The sequence below is a fragment of the Dipodomys merriami genome, unplaced genomic scaffold (assembly GCF_024711535.1).
Source record: "Dipodomys merriami isolate MVZ:Mamm:240054 unplaced genomic scaffold, mDipMer1.0.p SCAF_1, whole genome shotgun sequence".
Classification (NCBI taxonomy): Eukaryota; Metazoa; Chordata; class Mammalia; order Rodentia; family Heteromyidae; genus Dipodomys; species Dipodomys merriami.
Window position 1 is genome coordinate 47980516 of NW_027202270.1, and position 23334 is coordinate 48003849.

At 35.8% G+C, this 23334-nt stretch overlaps 1 protein-coding gene across 3 annotated transcripts in view; it reads right to left on the reverse strand.

The window, feature by feature from the left end:
* Xirp2 (xin actin binding repeat containing 2) overlaps positions 1 to 16115 on the reverse strand; it is a 70433-nt gene extending 54318 nt beyond the window's left edge. For all 3 annotated transcript variants that reach the window (XM_070021603.1, XM_070021593.1, XM_070021589.1), the window contains exon 1: positions 15974 to 16115. The gene's annotated coding sequence lies outside the window, so the exon portion shown is untranslated. The remainder of the gene's footprint in view (positions 1 to 15973) is intronic.
* Positions 16116 to 23334: the final 7219 nt, after the last annotated feature.

Sequence of the window (23334 nt, forward strand, 5' to 3'; positions counted from 1 at the left end):
TGCGTTAATCACATTATATGCATTATATCTTCAGTTCACATAACAATTGTATTTGGTAGGTGGTTTATTCCCATTTTACTGATAAAGAATTAATGATCAGACAAGAAAAGCCAATAGGAAGTGGTCATATCTGCAATGATTTCTGCACACAGGTTGGTTTAGCAACATACACTCTTTACTTTCATTTAAACACAACTTTTAAATTTCAAAGTAATATTTTAATTAATGATATGAAACTTCCTTTCTGCTTTCCAAATATCTGCACTCAAATTCCTCTTCATCATTGATTTCTGTCCAATCTAAGATAGATCAAAGAGAAACTAATATGTTGAATTTCTACAATTCTAAGGTTTTTTAAATTCTTATAAGCTTGATCTTAAAAATCAAATTCAAAAACAAAATTTTCAGTGACTTTGCTTTGGTCATAGTAGAGATCACAGTTGAGAAAAGTTTGGATATAGATCCAAGTAAATATAGAGAAGAGAGAAGTTTACTGAGTTAACAGAAAAAATGCAGAACGGGGCTGCTGCTCATATTTCTGTGATTTGTTTGTCACAGCTTACAGGATGGAATGGTGCTTCATCCATGTTTCCTCTAGTTTAAATCTGCCACTTCCCCACCGACTGAGAAGTTTTGATACACTGCCCTCTTGGGGCTTTAGTGAGAGGTTTAATATCTGTTGTTGGTCAGTCATGGGGCTCCATTTGAAAAAAAAAAAAAAAGAAGGAAAATAACACACTAAAGAGATACTCAAGAAATACATGGGGCTGAGAAGGTGGCTCAGTGGTAGGGTGCTTGCCTTGCATGCCTGAGGCCCTGGGTTCGATTCCTCAGCACCACATAAGCAAAAAGAAAAAAGCCGGAAGTGGCGCTGTGGCTCAAGTGGTAGAGCGCTAGCCTTGAGCTGAAGAGCTGAGGGACAGCGCCCAGTCCCAGAGTTCAGGCCCCACAACCGGACCCCTCCCCGCCCCCCCCCCCAAAATACAGTATCTTAAGAAGCATTGTTCTGACCTAATCTCTAAAACCATAAATAAAACAGGTATTATTTCAATGATGACTTAAAGCAAGTTCCCTGGTGAATGGCCTTACTAAATTAGAAGCTGACTGTGATACTCCTTCATGTAGAATGTTTTGAGGAACTTGGTGATGCTCACAATACATTCACAATAGCACCTCTCTACACTACTCTTATTTACCTACAGATGAAAATAGATGAAAATTATTAGACTCCAACCTGACTTAATTATTACATGTAGTCTCTTAGTGGTCAAATTTCATTCCATTTAATCCAGTCAATGAGTGTGTCCCCAACACTCAAAAATTACACTTCTAATTGTATGGTGTGTATGTATATCTCCCTGTCCTTCATATATCATCTTCCACCAGTGTTCAAGTTTCTCTAGGATAAGTGGAAAACTGTTTACTCCCAGCCTTTGTCTTAGGTAATTTACTCTGTAGAGAGTGAGTCAAAGGGAGACTATTAGCTCTGGACCTACAATGCCTAGTTTCCAGCCTATTGCTAACATTTGCTGTGTGACTTCGCCCAATATACTGAACTACCCCTAAAGCTTCATCTTTTTGTTAACTTATGCAATAAAAATTATATTAGAATGTATCAAAATGATTTCATGTGAAGACAAAATGAAATCTTATAAAAAGTGAAGGGCTGTGCATACTATAGTGACCATAATATATAATAAATCATTTCATTATTTGCAACTACTCTAGGTTTTATTATGCAAATAATAATTCATAGATGAAGAGGCTGAATATAAGACATGTCAAAGCATTTCCTCAAATCTCAAAACCAGAAAATAGAAAGGATAGTATTTGATTGGGATCCACATAAATTTATTATTTGCTCTTTAAAAGAGGATCCAGTTCTTTTATCAGCTGACTTCTCACCATGATACCTGAAACAAGGAAGAGGGTAGGAGATACCATGTAAGAATGAATAATTTCACCATGGGATAGGGGTAAGGATGATTCTACAGAGCTTTCTACTCACATGGCTGCCATGTTACAGAGAAAAATATAAAAGAGAAAAAGAACTTGTTGTCAGTATGTATGATATTTACAGTTCTGTTTTATTGGTATTTCAGCACTAGAAAATAAATCACCATTTTTTTCCACCAGCAAACAATACAACAGTCTGCTGAAACTGGTCAAGATAATCACCCTAGGGAATCAAGTATGGATAAAAAACAAAAACAAAGCAAAACAAAACCAAAAACCAAAAACATGGCAGCATACAGAAAGCGATGGCAAGATGATCTTGAATTTGAGTTCAGCCTGGGCTACACACAGCAAGCTGTCCCAAAAGACAAAAAGTAAAACAAACCCAAACAAGAGAACAAAATCATCCTAGATTATCTTATTTTAGGAACAGATCTGCTCACTTTCCTTCAAAATGGTTCTTCAGGTTTCCTCCTACTCTATTTTAGACAAAATCATGAAATTATCAGTCACAGTATTTACATGTGTGTAAAATTCCCAATGGCCTCTGAGCAGGGAGCTTCACATACAGTATCTTGGACCAGTATGAGTGCGGTTAATGAAGCTCTCCTTTAAGTTATTGCTGCCTCATGGCTATCTGCCAAGGGAAAGGAAAGGGACTTGCACCTCAGGTTAGTGGTTCTACTGCTCTACGAAGTACCTATGTCTTGCAAAATTTTACATAGGAAAGAAAATGTACCCCTACCTAATCATTATTACATTTAGTTAGTATGAGTATGGGTATTCCTTCTATTAGGATGTTTTCCAATTACAATGGTTTCTATCTCAATCATCCTAAACTCTCTAGTCTAAAACAAAATATCTGAAAACTTTCTTTTTATTATTCTACATTATTTCACCTCTCCCTTAGATGTCTACTTTTTTGATGCAGCTTCCTTTCCTTTGGATTTATTTCTACTTCCTTTCTGCTTTCCCCAGATTTCTCTGTGATTTGCGGCTCTCTAATTCCTCATTTCTGTGTGGCTCAATTTCTAGGGGCTGTGTTTAGTGAGGAGAATTTTATTTTCTTTTTGTTTTTCAAAGCAGAAAGTGAAAACTTGAGACACATGAAGCAAGTATTACTCTCTCAACCCTTGGGAGAAGGTGAGTTGACACTTACCAACAAATGTACAAGCCTATGAAAGGCGGGTTAGGATACTCACCTCTGCTTCTCTGTCCTCAGGACCTCCAAAATACACAGAAGGGGAGTTCATGCTAGGGAGAAGCAATTCATTGGTAGGCAGAAAAGACACATGTATATCAGGGTCAAATCCATCGCTTTCTAAAGCAACCAACTTTACTCTTATTTTAGGCCCTGTAGAACTCCATATCAAGCTATTTTGTGTATACAGAACCATTTTTGCTTAGTTCCAGATATGTTTTTGTATTCAATACATAAAAACGAAGCAGAAGTTGCATAGTAGATGAGTCTAATAATTTGCTACTTATAAAACAATATTCTGGTGCATCTTTAAGGTGCTTAAAGTTAGACAGCAGAAGGAAAGCTGTTGCTTATTATTTAGCTCATTTCTGTAGCATAGTATCCTGAAAGAGCCAAAGTGATCTGTTTGTAGGAATTTGGCAGTTCTTCACTATCTTCCTCTTCCTCAATTTAATCTCTGTTAAAGTTAGCATCAAAAATCTATTCTTGCATGGTGTCGGTGGCTTATGCCTGTAATCCTAGCTCTCAGTGAGCTGAGATCTGAGGATGGTGGTTCAAAGCCAGCCTGGGCAGAAAAGTCTGTGAGACTATTATCTCCAATAAACCACCAGAAAACAGAAAGTGGCGCTGTGCCTCAAGTGGTAGAGTGCTAGCCTTGAGCTGAAGAGCTGAGGGACAGCACCCAGACCCAAATTTCAAGCCTGACAACCGACCAAAAAAAAATCTATTGTCATAAAACATATTTAAAGAAAGCCCTAATTATCAGTTTCTAAATCTCCAAGGTAAACATACATGTGGTCATCTACTAATCACATTTTTCCTTTTGGTAATAAAATGTATTTTTTGAGGCGGTCCCTTATGGGGTTTGAACTCTGGGCCTTGGCGCTGTCTGTGAGCTCCTCAGGTCTACCACTTGAGCCATAGCATCAGTTCCGGTATTCTGGTGGTTTTTACTAGATTTTTTTTTTTTTGAGATAAGAGTATCTCAGACTTTCCTGCCCAGGATGGCTTTGAACCAAGATCCTCAGATCTCAGCCTCCTGAGTAGCTAGGCTTAGAGGTGTGAGCCACTAGTGCCCAGCTTAATAAACTATATTTAAACAAATCCAATGCATCTTAAAGAAATCCCATCCCTGATTTGGAGAAATTTTAATAATCCTACATATGTTTTGTTTTTAAATTACTTCTCTGCCTAAGTTTACTAATGCCACCTTCTTTGATTTTTTCCATCTTTTGAACTTGATGAGTGATTAGTCAAAGAAGAGAAACTTCACTAATTTCACACAGTGTTTTTCTAAACACTATTTGAAGAGCTAACTCATTAATAAGAAAAATTAAAATGTTTAACAATGTACAATATTTAGGTAAGCAGTCTGTTTTGGTAGTGAATATACCTTTTCAAAGTAGCTAAGTACTTAGAAAAATTCTACTCAAAGCCTTGAACACATACTCTTTGATCAATTTATCTTAGGTAGGTAAGACTACTATTGGCAAACAGAAGTATTAACCCCCCTGTATGAAACAGTTTTTCTTTTTTTTTTTTTGGGTCCGGTCGTGGGGCCTGAACTCTGGGCCTGGGCGCTGTCCCTCAGCTCTTCAGCTCAAGGCTAGCACTCTACCACTTGAGCCACAGCGCCACTTCCGGATTTTTTCTTTTTGCTTATGTGGTGCTGAGGAATCAAACCCAGGGCCTCAGGCATGCAAGGCAAGTGCTCTACCACTGAGCCACCTTCCCAACCGAAACAGTTTTTCATATACAAATGCAGCATGTAGTTTTAAAAGAAAGAGATGATGTCAGATTCCTAATGATTCACTAGTACTAGGAACAGCCCAAGAGTGGAACTAATTTAATAATCTTCCCTGCTTAAGATACACATGAAGCACATTGTTAGTGAGTCTCATCATCCCTTAATTTATTTATAGTTATTTATATTTAAAAGCATGACATGAGTATTTGTTTCCTTCAGATTCAAATCCTTGTGCCCTAAGTGCATCATAGATTGAGGAACTAAAGTTTTTTCCCTCCATATTTCAATTCTGTTTGGGAGCATGAATAAATCCAGTCTTTAAATGTTATTCAGGAAGCCTGTTCTCTTCCATGCACATTAAAGCAGTAACATCTGTGAACAATAAAGATTTTAATTAACACTTGTCAAAGAAAGTTCTCCGGGTTCAATGGTCTTTAAAATCAAGTGTTGTAGAAGGTTAGAGGAGAGAAGAATGGAGGTGGGAGGATGTACAAATGAAAAAAGCCAAGCAAATAATTATACATTAGAATTCTTTGTTAAATTCCACATGAACTTAGACCTTCACAGCTTTAAAACAGTCAGTATCACTTTCCTAAAATCTAGACCTTTACTGTCGCAAAATCTCTAGGTGGTTGCATCTACTTGATTTGACCTCCCACTACATTTGGAAAGAGTCCCTAATAGGGATGTTCGAATGTAAAGCGGAGTATCTTTTCATTTGTTGTCAAGGTTATTTAAATTTTAAGCACTTAACTCTAAGTATAGATTGTCGGTCACAGACTAGTCACTTATCAATCTCCATTGCTTGAGACATCATAGCCTGCATAATCATTTTTATCTTGATTACAGAGGAGGAATTACTTAGCTTGATCAGTTTGCAAAATGACAACACACATACTGTCAATTTGAGTGAATTCTCTGTGGGTCCCTCCTGTGAAGCTGGGAAAAGTACAAATTATTTCTAAGAACTATCTGCATGTACTTTGCTAATAGTGAAGGGCAGAGTGCTCATTAACATTTTTTCAGAACTGATAGTTAAAATTTTATTTTTACCCGGAACTAAAATTCCAGGATTGCCAAGATGTTTTAGATTGTCACAAGTATTTAGCATCTAATATAGTGACTTATACACAGTAGATACTCATGAAGCACTTACTAGATGAATTTGTCACAAAAGAACATCGCAAAATCCTATGCCCATCTTTAAAAGGATCCTGTTGACAGATTTTCTTGCCTTTTCCACTTTTAAGAATAGAAAACAAATTTTAAATTCTGCAACATTAAGCAATACAGAGAAGTCATGACGTGAAAGTCAGGTTTAGAGTTTCCTGAAGATGGTGAAAAATAAATACCTTGCCTCTGAACTTGTCCGTCTCTCACACAGTGAAATGTAACTCACCACCTAAAATGCTCAGCAGTCCATCACATGAGCAGGTGAAAATTAGAACAGTGCAAATATGTTTGCTCAGAAAGTAAAATCAGTCAATTTTGGGCTTTCTGCCAAGTTTAATTTCTGCCAAAATTTCTCTTGTTACTTTATAGCTGTGGAATGTAATTAGAAAGTGTTATAAGTAAAAAAAAAAGTCCATATATATTCATGTCTTCATCATATTTCAGCCAAGAAAATAATGAGTGCCTTAACTCCGCTCGTTGAGTGTAAGTAGAACATACGGCACCAGAGCATGAATGCACAAACTCTCACAAACATATTTTTTTTACTCTCACATGTATTTATATGGAAGGGCTATCTAATCAGAAGCTGTAGTCTCCTTGCTTTGGGAGCCCTGATAGGTCTTCGGGGTGTCCGAAGACCTTGGGTTGGAAGACTTCCAAGGAAAGCAGATTGGCTACAAACCCTAGGCTTCACTCACTAACAGTGCAGTGCCTCAGGAAAATCCTATAAACCTTACTAAGACTGACACTTGATTACCACCGAAGGAAGTATCACAGAAAGAGGAGCTCAAAACACGGATGCTTTTCAGCATTGTCCGTTCTTTTTTCACAAAATCTCACACTTAAAGCAAGGACTGGATGAGAGGCTTAGACAAATACAAATGACACACCTGTGTTGAGATCAATTCCTTTACACACACACACACACACACACACACACACACACACACACACACACACACACACGACTTCTTAACCACCAACCATGTATCTTCCGCAGGGTTTTATCTTCTCTGTTTTTGGTCTTACTACTCATTGTCTATCAACCTATCAGCCCTATTTTACCCATGCTATTTTTAATTATTAAATTTTAATTTTACATTGACAGATACTCAAAAATTCAACATGGCTATTTTTTTCTTAATACTATCCACAACTTGTTTCTATTCTCAAATGTTCTAGTTATGTATCTAAATTGAAGTAACCTGAGATTGTCAGAAATTATGATTAATGGAATAGGGAGTCAATTAGAAGTGGTCATTGAGTAAAACCTCTCGGGGTGTGTTCTTCAAGTGAAATTGTGTACGGAGAATGTGACAGCAGGCATGAAATGATGGAATACAGTGAAAACATTTGTGTAAACGTAAAAATAAAATCCTCCACCAGAATCACTAGTGTAAGCTAATAAAGAAGTTTTTAAGATAAGTTGTTGTTAAGTATTAATATATGTGCAAATTCATGAACCTTTAACATACATACAAACATAAATGTTTGTGGGAATGGAGATAAGAACTAGTCACTTGTAAGAAAAAATTGAATTGCACCTTGGTAAGATGGCTTTAGACAAAAAATTTGAGGGCAAATGGGACAAGGGTCTGTGGGAGCTCTGCTGTTCATGCTTACAATAGGGCCAGAACTCCTGCTGATATCTGGAGTAAGGTACTTGTAAGACATCTGAACTCTTTTTGTCCTTCAATGGGAAATACATGTCCTATTCTATCCAGACCCCATTATACCTTGTCCCATTTTGTTCTATTCATGATTTAGCTCCATCAGTGATATCCTACATCATTTCACTGGCTCAGTATCTTTTGGTTTCAGCAATTGTGTTATTTACCTTTTCTACTAAGGGTCCTCAAGGTAGTCTTGTCTCCGCCTTACAGTGCCTATGTCCTGAGTGAGAGCTCTCCATTCATCTTTACTTAGGTCATTGTAAGGGAATTTAAGATGGAGAAACTGTGGCAGAGACAGGCAGAAGGCATACTGAATACGTAGGGTATGCTGAGGGTCAGCATCAACTCTTGATGAAAGGAGAGTAGCAGATATATTAGGACAGAAGACTGTGATCAGGAAATATATTTTGATTTCAAGAGCTAGCTCAAAATAGTAACAGGGTCCAAAATGTGGCTGTGGATTACTCTTTCTGAAAAGAGATGGAGTCATCAGGAGGTTGAAGTGGTTGTAGATTGTTTTTTTTTTTTAATTTAAGGAATGTGATGCTGATAACAAGAATAACCAAAAGGTTATTCATTTAAAGTGCTGGAATAATTATAATAGAAGGAAGGATGCACTTAATAGCTTTCTACAACCCCAGACAGGATAGAAATTTAATTTGAGCTGAAGAGCACATCTGTGAAAGGTAAGGATGCTTTTTAAAACAGAACAAATGGTTCAATCAGATAGACAATTTTCTTAAACAGTTTTTTTGTGTCTTGGTATTTTTAACGTTCAGCATACAAAATCCTTTGGTAATTTAAATACATGTTCCCTGGGACTATAATAATAATGATTCTTATGTCACAAGTATTAATAATAATGATATTAAAAACAAAGGCTTATAAAACTCTGATAATGTACTTTGAAAATATATTATGGTTTTGGTCACTTTACAAATATGAAGCTGCATGTAGTAGCACATGCTTACAGACCTAGCCTTTTGAGGCTGAGGCAGGAACTCAATGAGATTAAGGCCTGTCTGGGTGGGGAATTCAAGGCCAGCTCTAGGCTATGTAGTGAAATATTACCTTAAACACCAAAAAAATTTATTACAGCTATGGCAGACAAAATCCTCAAAACATGAATAAAAGAAATATATTATTAGCATCTCTTTCTTGATATGAGAAAATGAGTCTGCATAATTAAATTGCTCAAGATTAATCAATAAGTAAATGTTGAGAGTGAGAATTTGATATACCAAAGGTGATTCTAAAGTTGAGTTCAGCTTATTAGGGTTAATATGACAGCATTTTTGTTTCCCAGGGGTGTTATGTGGAATTCATTGGAAACTGACAGCTCTAGGAAACAATTTATTGTGATTCTGGTAAACTGAGTCAATATGTTTTAATAATGGTCTCATTCTGAAATCAAGATAAACATCCCAAGGGGCTTTCACAAAAATAAAATATAATTAAGTAAGATTTGGAGGAGGTGGAGAGAAGATAACACATTATTCAAGAAAAATTTCTCTATCTTGAAGGATTGATCAAAAGGTCAACATAGAAATAATGAAATTCATATCAAACATATTTAGTAATAGAAGAAAAATCCTGTAGGACCATCTTACTACTATTAAGATTCAGCTTTATACTTTCTCAAGTTAACTACATTACATTTTGCATGTTGTTCTGTATTAAAATATTATAAATGTTATGCCATAGGAGATGATATTTTTGATGTTACTTGTTTTTTGAGGAGTATCCATCAATCTTTGAATATTGGAATAAAAAGAACTGAAAAAGTAGAGAAGAGTAGGAAAGCACAGATAAAACTATGGTTTGCAAAAAATAATTCACATATACAAATATGTGGACAAACATATACACATATATATTTGTGTGATATATTAGTGTGTGTAAGTAAAAATATGTATGAGAAATAGCAATGATAATTTGATGAAATAGTCAAGGAGCTTGCTAGCATTTATATCAAAAAGGTGAAGTAAGGAAAATTGGTTAACACTGAGGTCTGAGATATTTTGTTGACTCTATTCTGAGGATAGCATCTTGGAAACTTTGGGTAGTAATTTAATATTTCAACTGTAATAGATATACTAGATCTTTGGAGAAATAAGAAGGTTCAAGTTTAGGTATTAGATATAAATGTATCTCCCAAATTTCATTTCTCTGAATGTTTATAGTATAAAAGTGTGTCTGTTGTCCAACTCTGATGGTGGAAGAATAATGGATCTTGAAATAATTTCTATTTCAGAATTAGTCAGTGGCTGAAACCAGACATTCACTAAAACATGCACATTCCTAAAAATAAATGGTCTGAATTCTCCAGGACCCAGAGGACAAGAGTATTTCCTACTGAAGAAGTTATGATCCTAATGAAGTCCTGTTTCTACCTTGTGCATGCTGGCCTAGCCTGGTGCAGAAGAGAATAGTTAATTGCTGCCTGTGGCTGTATTTCAATTAGAGTTTGCTGTTGGACTTTTACCCTAGCAGAAAAACAAATGCCTTCTACTCTATAGAATATCCAGGAAAATGGCTCCAATGCAAAAGAAGCAAAGGTGGTAGATTTAAAAAAAAAAAACTTGCAACCAGAATTGGCAATTTTAATAATTTAAACAAACATTTCAATAGGACTCTTTCCCAAAACATTCCTACTTGATAATGCATCCCTTGCATAGACATCCAATTAAAAATTCATTCAAAATTCAGAACTTGTAGCACACAAAACTGGTAATTCAACGGGTGATAACTAATTTCATAAAAGAGTATTTATTGTTTTTTTTCTGGTGCACCTAATTGCTAGAGTTATTTACAAATCTTCAATTATTTTTCTAAATGACTTAAATGTTAGATAACATAAACCTGATTTCTTATTCTGTGAGTGTTGACTAAAAGTAAACAAACTAAAAACCAACAACAGAGATATTGGTAAATTACCCATGATATTATAATTAAATGAATTAATGTGACTCTACTTATCAAAATTTAATATTCATAGTTTCAAAACATGCTTTTAGCTTATAATGTGAGGTTGATCTGTAACTTAATTCAATTAGTATCCTATAAATTAAAAGGTTAAAATAAAAATAATCATTAGTTGAACATTCTTTTCAGTGCTCAATTACTGAGCTTATGGAAAACACTGATTGTGCTATTTGAAATCATTTGTAATTTCAAACTATGGTCTTAAACATGTGACATAAGGGTTTTTTTAAAGCTTTTTTCTGTTTTAGAATTTACAAAGTTAATCCATCTAGGAATACAAATGCTGATATGTTCAGGTTGAGGATGAAAGATGCTATGGAATATTTAACTATTAATATTAATACAATATTAATACAATATTATTAATATTAATACAAACACCAAAACAAAATTTACTCTTCTGTTTTGTAGTAATATAAATTCCCACCAACCACCATTTGGCAATCAGACATATCTATTATATCTATTTTTAAAATTATCTTCATGTAGCTAGCAGGATAGAAGGTTTGAATTCAATGTGTCAGTTTATTAGAATAACTCATTGCCATTTTCATCATTCTACCCCATCTCTCCCAAACCTATGTCTCCTATCAGCTTTCCTAGTTCATGTTTCACACACAGATATAGAATATCATGGCTGCATTTCCCCACCTTCCTCTCATCATTTGTCTACTTTGCTCCGCTTGACGTTCTGTCACCAAAAAATCAAACATTTCTAAATCATCGGGTTCTTTCTCTAGGCAGTAAGGAAATACCCTGTGTACAACTAGAAAAACATGGAAAGCAATGATCTGCTTGAAGGCTTGCCCAAGTAAAAGCAATGACAGATGATGAACATCCATAAACAAGGTAGGAAGAACCAAGGGGGGAGACTCTGACCTCATGACTATCACCATTGCTGAGTAAAATTAAAACTAAACCAGTTGCCACCTTTTGAGCTTTATATATGCGGGTAGATTTCTTTTCATACAGTTTATTCTAGTGTTAAGAACATAGAGGTACAAATTGAAAAGCTACATGAGACTTGTGTCATAAAAGTAAGTCTTTATCAAGATGTACGTTGAATTGCATTCTACATCATGATCAGGTGAGGTTATATTATGTCACTGTGCTTCACAGAGCATCATGAAGTTTGTTTCTAGCTCTCTGAGCTTGCTCTAGGCTCCTAGTTAGTGTTCTTTGTGTTCATGTTCTTCATCTGGAATGAAAGGGGATAAGCTAAATAATCACCATGACACAGTAAGTTCCTTTTGTCCTTGCCAATATTTTAAGAAGTATAAGTACTCTACCAGGAATTTGTATTACTTACTGTAGTACTCACTGCCAGGTTATTTTCATGCCATCACCTTGGGACCCACAAAATACCAAGACTCATTAGTCTCACTGTCATTTGAGGTATCAAAATGAAGACAAATAATTGCATTTTCTGATTTTTGTTTTAGGAAAATAAAAACCTTTGGCCTTTCTGCTTCCAAATTCATTGCTCTTTATCCTCTTACTAATTATATTACACAAATGGGGAAATGCCAAACTCAGATAAATTTGTATAAGGTGGAAACCAATGATTAGGTGAATAAGTGCTATAAATTTTTAAAATTTGGACTTTAGAGATGGCATTTCAAAGAAGAAGACCACATAGTAGACAAATCTGGAATATTAAAACCAAATATTTACTCTTTGCTCCCAGTCTGGGGCACAGAAATCCGTGAAGTCTCCTTCCGGATGATGCCTATTGGATACCAATGGGATGCCTCCCTGCAAGTTGGGCTGGGATAGAAGTCTCCTGCAGGGCTTTAGAATGTGATGGCTGGCCAGAGAAACCAATCAAGAAATGAGTGGATTCGTGCTTCCAGACTTACCTCTTTATCTCTAAGAGGAAATGGCCTGCAAATTGAATTTTTTTATGAGATATCTTAAATGAAGGATTTGGTGTGTTTCTGGATTGGTGTTGATAAGAGAAAAAGTCTGAGATGTCTTAAGTTTAGTTGCTAAGGCCAGAGGATGGAAGGCATGAGAGATAAGGAAAATTATCAGTTAACAGCTAAGGGATGGACCACCAAAGATTATACCACATTGCCAAATGGATGTTATAACCTTGTCTCAGGGCCCCAGGCTGCTCACATTTTAGGTGTCCAAGCCATCCTAACTCACAGCTCCACACAGTCTAGGAAAATAAAATTGAAAAAAAATCCAGGATCTTGTGAATGGTCCCATATCCCAAAGCTTTCTTGTTCAGCAATATTATTCTGTACTTTTTATCTATAGTCAATGAGTACTGTATGTTACAATCTGCGCTTGCCTTCTCTGTATTCAATATAAGAATGTTCTTAGATCTAAGTATAGCATTTCCTTGTCATTACCCTTGTTCCTACTATTTGTTGGAATTTGTCCTAAGACCCAGTCCTTCTGATTAGCACTAGCAACAGTTCATTAACAGTTTATTTCTACTTCTATAGATCCATTGGTCTTAAGAATTTGGGGTTAACTTTGAATGCATCAAAGAAATGCCATCACAGCTCTGCCCCCCCCCACCATTTCTTTTCTGATTTGCACTATGCATGTCTCTCATTTTGGCAGCTGAAATATACTCTTTATGATACATCTTTTATCATTAATGGAGCTCTCTCCTAATTTCTGGGCCAATCTAATGGACTATAGACTGAAGGGGGGAGTTATGGACACCCCAACAATAGTTGTCAGCTGGACAAAGTGTGGGGAGCCTGGAAATCTCCTTCCACAACTGTAACCAGGGTAGAGAAGCCTATGTGCCTATAGTCACCTGAGGTAGCTGTAAAATCTGAGCCTTAATGTCAGAACTGAAATAAATGGGAAGCAATCCAATCGGTGCTGGAGAATTTGGAGAACTGTTTGTTCTTGGGGGAAAAAACTCACAACATTTGGTGTCAGATGCAGTGTTAGGAAATCAACAATACAACATACTACAGTCTTATAAACATCATGGCCCTACATGGCACCAGCTGAGGTTTTAAAAAGAATTTTTTTTAATCAAAAAAGACTGAGTTTACTCACCATTCTACAGAGGACAAAAGTGTGATTTCAATGACTTGAGTTGGTCTCAGAAAAAGGGAGAAACAAATTACAACTTAATTAAATTTCAAAGTGTAACTTGGATTCTTTGAATGAGGGGATGGGAAACAAATAAAAAGGACAGCAGAATTTCAATTAAGTTTTGTCTCCCATAGATTGTTCAATCAAAATCTTAGAATTAACTGCCAGATACTTATTAAGTATATACTGTGTGCTATAAATGACTAAATCTAGACATGACTGCTGGCTGTTTAAAAGGACTTACAACATGGTCTCTTTTAATACTAAAGACATGTGAATGTGTATGGTGTGTATGGTGTGTGTGTGTGTGTGTGTGTGTGTGTGTGTGTGTGTGTGTGTGTGTGTGTGTGTGTGTGTGTGTGTATGTGTATGAGAAAGAGAGAAAGAAAGAAACAGAAAAAGAGACAGAGGCAGTGAGCCAGTGAGGCAGAGATAATACAGAGTCAAAGACAAAGACACACAAAGAGAGGGAAAGGCCATGCCAGAGAGACAGTGAAGCAGAGAGAGACAGAGATGGATAGAAAGAGAGGGATGGGGAATGTTAATTATCTCACTGTAACTAACACTTTCCAATTAAATAGAATACTTGTTTTGAACATGGCAAATGTAAGTAAGAGGTAGAATGCTGGAACGGTATGAATAGCGGACATTTATTTCTGTAAACAACACTAAATTATCCATGATCTTGGTTGGTGTGATTTTTTACCCTAGAGCAGACTCCATGAGAGGCAAACCCTTCTTCCTTTGTAATCACAGGAGACATCAGGCCTGGGCTGACATTTCTGTAGGTATGTGTTCTGTAGTAAGGCCTCTGTGATCAGTGAGGAATGTCTGCTTTCATTTTTCAAAGGTTCCTGGGAAGCTGCACCTTAAAGATGCCCAACAGTACACAAAAGCAGAAGCATTCAGGGCGAATCTGGACTACATTTCCCCCACACAGCTGGCACTTTGCCACATTGCAGATTTGCAATGCGGACTGACATTTAAAAGCAGATCTGCTTGCTAGTTTGTATGTTGGTTGCAAGAAGGAAGACAAAAATTCAAACATCAGGCATAGGAGCAGAGCAATTTATTTAAGCAAAATAATAATAATAATTCAGGACTTTCTAATTTCTGCTCCAGCACCTTGTGACTCATTTGAAGCCCTGAACAGGTGCTCCTTTATATAAAAATTCATGGCCCTGGATATAGTTGAGGTAAATATTTTACTTGTCCTTTGGCACTTGCACTTAAGATTTTAAAATAATTCAAACAACCAACAGCACATCAGTAACCAAATGGAGCTCTGGTAAAAATAAAATATCTTTTAGTTCAGCACCAGCTGGCTAAATTTAAACTCGGCATTATGTAATCTTAAAGTGTCCTTGCTTTTAGATGGTGTCGTTGGAAATTCTGTTATAATGTCTTTCCCAAACCACTTCAATCTCTTAACAGCAGAACACTTAAGGCACAACAGGACCAAATTAAGGTGTTCACAGGCAATCAAAGACAGAAAAATCCATTTGAAACAGGATATAGGGCATGATACCTCCAAAGTATAATCTCAGTCTTCTCTATTTAAGTTTATAGTTACTATAATTAGGGCTGGCAGATCCAACTAGTGGTGCTTTTCTTAATTCTAAGAAACATGTAAGAACTTGATTCTTTAATCCTTACTTCAGTAAAACTCCCAGAGGACATGAGACCATGGTTGGAGCAAGAACTACTATTAATCAAACTACTACTGGAAAAGAATTTTCCTACATTTCCCTGAGCAAGCTGCAACAGTTGAAAGTAATTCATACTCTTCCTTTCCCTGACCATATTCACATTATATTTCTTAATGATTTCATTCCATTTTTTACTCATAAATGGCACACTATTTTTCACCAGTGTTCCTTTTAGATTTGAGTATAATTTTAACTCACAACTGTTTAAATTAGGTTGACCATTCTTCAATGTTAAATAGGAAAAGTACTTCCCCCAACCCAAGAGGTTAATAGATGAAGTCCTAACTTCCATAATATAATTTGATAGTGCCAAATATGATAACAAAAACAAGTTTCAGTAGAATATCTACTTTTATAATGATGACAATTTGACCATGGTCTTTACTAATCTTTAGTGACCAACAAAAAATGTTTCACAACCTTGAAAGCACACACATATCAAGGACTATATTACACATACCTTTTTATAACGACTTAACCCCAAGTCTGTGGCAATGTCATCTGTCTTTACAATTCTTCACTGAATAGATTCCTCCCTTGTTTCTCCTACAGCAATTTTCCCAGTCCCCGGAAAGCAAGCAGGTGAGTGGAGGCCGGCTCCACTGAAGGGTCTATGAAGAAAGTTGATGGGACGGCTGAATTTATTTTAGCCCTGTGTCTGAAGGATGCAACTTGGTACCTATTTTTAGGAACTGAGCTGTGTTAAGGTGGGGCCTGAGTCAACCACTCTTTTCAGAAGTGTGTCTCTAAGGGCCTGCTGCCTCAGAGTGTCACAGTAATGTATGCAGGGCTCTCACACATGTGCAGTCAATCAAGGGCCCTTCTGCAGCCCCAGCCACAAAGCCAATTCAGAACTTCTCCACAAGAATGTGAAGCAAATAGCACAGAAGAGGAAGAGAGGGATGAATTCCAGTTGCACTTCAGAAATGATTTCAACTATTTCTATATCAAATTTATGAAAATAAGGAAGATAGGAGAAAGTTTTCAATTGGCCATGCCTATCCTAGGGACAACACACTTTCAGACTCATGGAAGTATATTCCCTTCCTTTTTTGGTATATATTTTTTATTGTGAAAAATACTGTACACAGGGGCTACAATTACATGAGCAAGGTAACAAGTGCATTTCTTGTCAAGCATTGTTACCTCCTCCTTTGTTTTTCCTCTACCATCCCTTCCCTCCTTACCTCCCCAACTCCTCCCTCCCCTCCCTACTGAAGTTGTAAAGTTCATTTTCAACATGGTTTCTTGTACATCTCATTGTTACACTGGGTCCACCTGTATCCTCATTTCAGCATTTTGTCATTCTCCTTCCCCTCCCCAAATTAGAAAAATGTCTATACAGGATGCAGGGCACTGGAATCAAATACGGTGAAATCAGGGGTTATACCATGGGGGAAAAACATACAAAAGAAACAAAAAAATCACATGGTATATTATAAATACATTAAAATCAACAGCAAGAAAGATAAAACCACTTGTGTACCTATCTTAGGTTCATTTTGCTTAGCATCATCTTATATAGTCATACAAAAACTATATTCCCTTCTTAATAAACTTTCTTATCATTTTCACTAAGAAATAAAACCAGAGTTACAATTTATTCTAGTGAAATAACTAACCCAGGTTTTAGAGAAGAAAAATTATTGATTTCACTTCACAAAATGTTCTCCAATATATAAACATGAGTTTGCTATTGGAGGCTTTGTGTCTAAAGTAAAATGCCACTCTGTTGTTTATAAAGGTAAAAGAAGTGCTCTTTGGGCAGAAAAAGCCAAAGGAGGAGGATGAGAAGGACTTCCAAGGAGAATAAAGCATACCCTAGACTATGACTCCTGACAGTATTAGTTTTAAATCATTTGGGATAAGGAAGAACAGGTAGGGAAGAGTCACCTCACATGCTCCTGAGAGAATCAAGAAATATCTTTTGCTACCACTCTACTTACTCAGCACATCCTTCCAGCCTGACTCGGGAGAAGGAAGGGAAACTCAACTAGGAGTGACATTTCCCGCCACATGCTGACACCTCATGCATTCTAAGTAAATATAAAATAGCAGCTCCCCCTACCTTTCATCTGTTCTAATTATTTCTTAGTGAGGTGTCCAATGGATACACTGCTGGTCTCACAAGAAACCCAAGTAAAGAAAGAAAGCTCTTCAATTTGAAGAAAGTACCTTACTTATATACTCTATTTCATTCCTAATACATAACAGTAAACTTTTTAGTATATTGTTTACTAATAAGGATCATGGTACACATTACATTTTTCCATATACAGTATTGGTTTCTGTTAAAAAGTGGGCCAAGGAATGCTATTCCAGCATATTTACTCTGTAATGGTTTTCCAAACCATTTCACAACAGTTCTGGAAGGGTTAGGAAGCAGTATCATGCTTACATTTGTACTGACCAGTATGGTTGCTATTAAAGACAGGTGGCCTTCTAAATTGATTAAAATTAAAAATTCTGTCATTATTTGAACTAGCTATCTTTCAAATACTCACTCTTTTCATGTAGCTTGTAACTGGGAGGGGGGAGCAGATAGGTCACATTTCCATCATGGTACAACATTCCACCGGGCAAGGGTGAGTTTGATGAAGATTTCGACATATCTTTGACAATAACTTTGACCTGAGCAACTTTCATAGATTATCTAAATCCTGTGATGAGATGAGGCTGTTTGAAGACTTTGTATAATATGTTGAAAATTAAATGAGTAATGTGTAACAATTATAGTAATAATAATATTACTGATATAATATTTGTTTAGGGAATTATTTTCCTTGCTTAAGATAGAAGAAAAAAATATATCTAAAGTCAAAACAGTTAAAATTGTGAGATTAATCCTAAACTATATATGAGCTCATCTTTACTTCTACATTTTCATATGGTTTTGAATAATTCTCACAGTAGCTTTTTGGAAATATATCTAGTTACTCAAAGATATAGCTTCTAGTTTCTTTATCTCTCTTTATTCAAGCTACCTCTTTTATCTTTATCTTTTTGGTGATTAGTTTCTTTTTATTCTTTTTAATTTTATTTTCTTATAAAGATGCTGTACAGAGAGGTTACAGTTACATCAGTAAGATATGAATACATTTCTTGTTCAGTATTGTTGGTGATTAGTTTTTTACTTGATTAAATTTCATTAATGATACTTTTCTTCAATCTTTCTGGATATGACTTTAAGACAGAAAATGTGTTTAATTGTAATACATGCACATTAAAATTATTTTTTATATTTTTCATAACTAATGTCCCAAAATTGTCCTCAAGTGTTCTCCAAACAAATGATTATACATTGCTAAAAGAAAAAAAATGGATAGGATGTCAAATTATGAAGTAAGTGTTAATGGAGGAAGAGCAATAAAGGTTAGTTATATAGTAGTTTTCATAAATTCACCTAAAGTAAAGCAAGAAATGTCCATTATAAAATTAGTTAGTAATAGCATAATTTGGTTTATTCACATTAGTCAACACCTAGTTCCTGACCACTAAATATTTTGGTAGTTTCAGATACTGAATTTCATTTTTCCCTTAATAGTAGCACAATCCATTATCAAAAATTATTATAAAAGCCAAATAGATATGAGTGGATGGATGGATGGATGGATGGATGGGTGATAGTAGGTATATAATATTAGAAGTAGCACTCCCACAAAGTGATTCATTGTATCAAAAATCTTAAAACTTTTTACTTCTTACCCAAATCATAAACATGCTTCACTGCTTGCAGTACCTAGAAACCTTATCTCCACCTATTAAAACCCACCTTATACTCCAGTGACCCTTACATGAAATCCTCTTGCTGATTGAGTCATACATATCAGGCTAATGATTCCATAGAGAACAATTAGAAGTCCTGTAACAATCACACAGATAATAGACACAAGTCCTCAGAGGCCAGCCAAACCAATAAGTGCCAGAGGAGTACAATTCATGAAAGACAAAGTTCTTACAGTGATTAGATCAAGGTTTAAGTCTGATCCTAGAAATACTTGTCAATTTTGTGATGGAAGTAGAAGCTAGCCACCTGGACTTGATTTAAGAAGATGGGTGCTGGGCCGGGCGCTGGTGGCTCACGCCTGTAATCCTAGCTACTCAGGAGGCTGAGATCTGAGGATCGCGGTTCAAAGCCAGCCCAGGCAGGAAAGACCATGAGACTCCTATCTCCAATAAACCACTAGAAAACCGGAAGTGGCACTATAGCTCAAGTGGTAGAGCGCTAGCCTTGAGCTGAAGAGCTGAGGGACAGCGCCCAGGCCCAGAGTTCAAGCCCCCACGACCGACAAAAAAAAAAAAAAAAAAGAAGATGGGTGCTGGTAGGGAATAGACAAACGGCAGAACTTTTGGCTGTTATACTGGGCCTGAAGTGATAACATAAAGAGTAAATAGATCCTAAATTTTGCTTTATCCAAACATGTGTACTAAGTTCTAAAACTTTACAGGATATCAGAATACAACTGTGAGTCTATGCATAGGAAAAATTGTAAGAAGGGATACTCCATATTTTTCCTTAAGTTCAGCAGAAATTTGCCCTTGAGGAGCTTGGGTAACACTAGAAAGCCTTCACACAAAGGAGAAAAAACCAAATTATTCTGTGCTTTATCCTAGGCTCTGAGCTACAGACTGAAGATTCTATCTTGGCTTTTAGGAGATGGCAAAGAGATAAGTCACCAAAAATTTTGGCACTGAAGCAAAATGAGTAAAGTTGGTGACTGGAGATGACTCAAACACTGCCAATTTCCCTTTTAAGGTAGTTGTTGAACACTGAATCTTCATTGGCTATGAAGCCAAATAGACAGCTAAGGAGTTGAACATAGACTCCTGTAGAGAAAATGTTCTCTCAGATTGTCATTGAAATGAAGGTTGTCAACCCCCTTACTAATACCTACATAGCAAGAGAAAGTTTGGATATTTTTGTGAAAGAACATTAGTCTTAAATATGCTTGACTATTTAAATTAACCTATATTAATTGTGTAAAACAATAGATTTTAATATGACATTTTAATATGTGTATGCAATGTACTTTGTCATATTCGCACACTCTCCTTTGGCCTCTCTTCCTCTCTCTCTCATTGGTACTTCCTTCCAAATAGTTCTCCTTCAAAACTCTAGATTGCACATATGAATATGTGGATGAAATAGTTCTGAATATGGCTTCTGATGAACAGTTCTGAATATGGCTTATTGTTAATATCATGATTTTGAGTTCCATCTATTTTCTTTTCAATAATGTAGTTCTATTTTTGTTAGATAACACACCATTGTGTATGTATGTACACACACAAACATCCCCCACACACAAACATACCACAATTTCTTTATATATCCATCTTTTGACGAGCACTTCTTTTCATGACTTGGCTATTATAAATAGTTCTACAATATGCATGGATAATGCAGGAACTTCTAATGTATAGTGACTTTGATTCCTTCAGATAGATACTCAGTAATAGAATAGGTAGATCATGTGGTAGATACAGTTTAGATTTTTGAAGAACCTCCATACTGATGCCCATAATGGCTAGACTATTATTTTGAAAAATACTAATCACACAAAGACAGAACATTGTGATGACAGCCAACAGAGTGGAAGCAGGGACTGTACACATTTGAATTAGCAAATATTAACATAAAACTAGCCTACGAAACTGCAAAAAGACATAGAGAAAAGTTAAACTTATATAAACAATATGAAAATGGGCATGATGCATAATTTCAGCTCTTTGACTTCCTGAGAAATGCATAATCATGGGAACAGAAAAAGATCATTTCTTTGCAGGACTTAGGAAAGGGTTGAATAAGCAGAATACAAAGCATTTTCTTCTGTATAATACTATCATAGTGCCTATGTGTCATTAGACCACTATCCCACTTTTGGCCACTTACCCAAATGATCACAAACAAGACCATACTAAAGCTACCAGCACAACTATGTTTATTGCAGCATTGTTTACCATGGCTAAGATATGGAACCAACCCAGATGCCCCTCAGTAGATGAATGGATCAAGAAAATGTGGGATATATACACAATGGAATTCTATGCCTCCACCAGAAAGAATGATATTGCCGCATTTGTTAGGAAATGGAAAGACTTGGAAAAAATTATAAAGTGAAGTAAGCCAGGCCCAAAGAAACATAGGTCCCATGGTTTCCCTTATTTGCAATAACCTAGTATATGTCTGAGACAAGCAAAAAAGGTTAGATAAGTTGACGTTAGGTAAATTTACCCCAAGATAAGTCTTCAAATGTTTTTGCTTTCATGCAATTATTTCTAACGTATTTATAAGATGATTTCTTTGTTGCTTTGTATGTCCCTCCCACAGTATAACCCCTGCTTTTACAGTATTTGATGTTGGTATAATTTGTGCAGGGGAAGGGGAAAAACTAATTGTTTAACTAGGGATACAGGTGGACCCATTGCAACAATGAGATGTACAAGTCGTTAAGTCGAAAAACGAACTTTACAACTTTGCCGGGGGCAGGGGAGATGGGAAGGGATATGAAGGGGAAACAAAGGAGGAGGCAACAATGCTTGATGAGAAATGTACTCATTATCTTGCCCATGTAATTGTAACCACTCTGTATGGTATTTTCACAATAAAAAAAAAGAGTGAGCATTCATGTAAAACTATAGACTTCATGTGACTAGGAGCTATCAATGTAGTTTCAACAAAACTGTAAGAAATGTGCTGTTCTGTAGGGGAATACTGATAAGAGCTAGGAATAAAGGTGTGGGAAGGAAGTCAGGAATCTCTGTCCCATGCACAGTTTTGCTATTAATTAAAAAGCTACTTTTTAAAAAATTCTTTCCAGGAAAGGTAGTAAATCTTTCATCTACATTTAACTTTCTCTATTTAGCATGTCTGGACTTTCTAAGGAGATTTTGACAGAGATTTCATTACATTATTTATATTTATTTTCTTTTGCTTTAAGTGAAAACCTGAGACACAGAGGTTTTCTCTGTTTTAAAACAAAAACAAGATGAGTGAAGTTAGTTAAGATTTCCAAGATAAAAACAAAGATGAGCAAAAATGGGAATTCAACTGAATTCTTCAGACTCTATAGATTCACAAACACCATAGATTCTATACATTCACATTATTTGGGACTTTATCTTGGCTTTTCAACATTAAAGGTGGCAATATTCAGATCTATTTAGGTTTGAACAAGATTTAGACTTTAGTGAGCTATAACTGATAATAAATGAATTGTAGCTGAGGTCAATTAACTATAATTTTCTCTTGTTCATGTTTTCATACCATTAAAATTACGTCATGATATTAAGTATGTCTGAATAAGGCCTTGATACATACATGACTCATTTAAATCATATCTCATAGTCTCATTTCTGGTGATGATGTAATTTGTCATGCAAACCAGGGAACTTTAAAGAATGAAAGAAGCACTATTAATAACTATGTCAACACACAGCACTGGCTGGGCTGGCTGAGACAAAGCAGGGTACATGAACATTTGACTAATGAGCCAAATGTGGACCTCCTGACTTACCCTGGGAGCACTCACTGAGGAAGAATTCAAATGATCTAACTCTCAGTATAATAAACAATTTAAAATGTTCTTTTTTGGAGTACTCTATTGTAAATAGAATATAAATTAGTCATACATAAAAATATATAATTTAAACCTAAATTTGATTTCTAAAAAGAACGAGTCAACCGAATTAAAGAGCCCTAGGAAATCTGTGAGATTTGATGGAGAAGAAAAACTTCCAAAGTGAAGGAGCTTTCTGGCTTAACATTTCTGCTCAAAAACAATAAAACACAAAAGCACAGAATTAAGGGACTTGTTCATA